The sequence below is a fragment of the Schistosoma mansoni genome (assembly GCF_000237925.1).
Source record: "Schistosoma mansoni, WGS project CABG00000000 data, supercontig 0267, strain Puerto Rico, whole genome shotgun sequence".
NCBI lineage: Eukaryota > Metazoa > Platyhelminthes > Trematoda > Strigeidida > Schistosomatidae > Schistosoma > Schistosoma mansoni.
In genome coordinates, this window is record NW_017386130.1 from 14,610 (window position 1) to 15,159 (window position 550).

Genomic DNA, 550 nt, shown 5'->3' on the forward strand with positions numbered 1-550 from the left:
GCTATCAAGACTCAGTGGCCGAGTAGATAACGCGATGGCGTTTGAAGCGAGGGTACTGGGTTCGAGTCCCAGGGTGAACATCAACTCTGAGATGCAGGTACATCCAGCTGACGAGTCCCAAATAGGACGAAACGCGCGTCCTGGATTCCACTGCTAGCCACTATCCATCTCTGCTTACCATGCTTGTGAATTAAGGTATATCGAGGCAATACGCACAGTATGCACATATGCCAATTAGAGACTGGCCAGTTGCAGTCCTAAACACATCGATGGGAAGATCCAAACGAACAATACTAAGTGAATTCATACATTAAAATAGTTTTGGTTTGAAATTTCTTCTGATCAGTGTAGTACCTGATAGTGTAGACAGTATACACTGTTTGTGTGTGATTGACTATAACGTATATTGAGAGTCAGCGTTCGAAAGAAGTACACCTTACAGATAATACATTCTGATATACATTTAATAAATAATAAAAACATGCTGTTCAATGTACAAAAATCTTACGTTAAAAGAAATATGAATTATTTATTTCGGTAACTGGAAGAA

The 550-nt window shown here is 39.6% G+C and overlaps 1 non-coding gene across 1 annotated transcript; it reads left to right on the forward strand.

The window, feature by feature from the left end:
• Positions 1 to 9: 9 nt before the first annotated feature.
• Smp_tRNA_00725_Pseudo_TTG.1.1 lies at positions 10 to 80 on the forward strand. Its single transcript has one exon. It is a non-coding gene (tRNA).
• Positions 81 to 550: the final 470 nt, after the last annotated feature.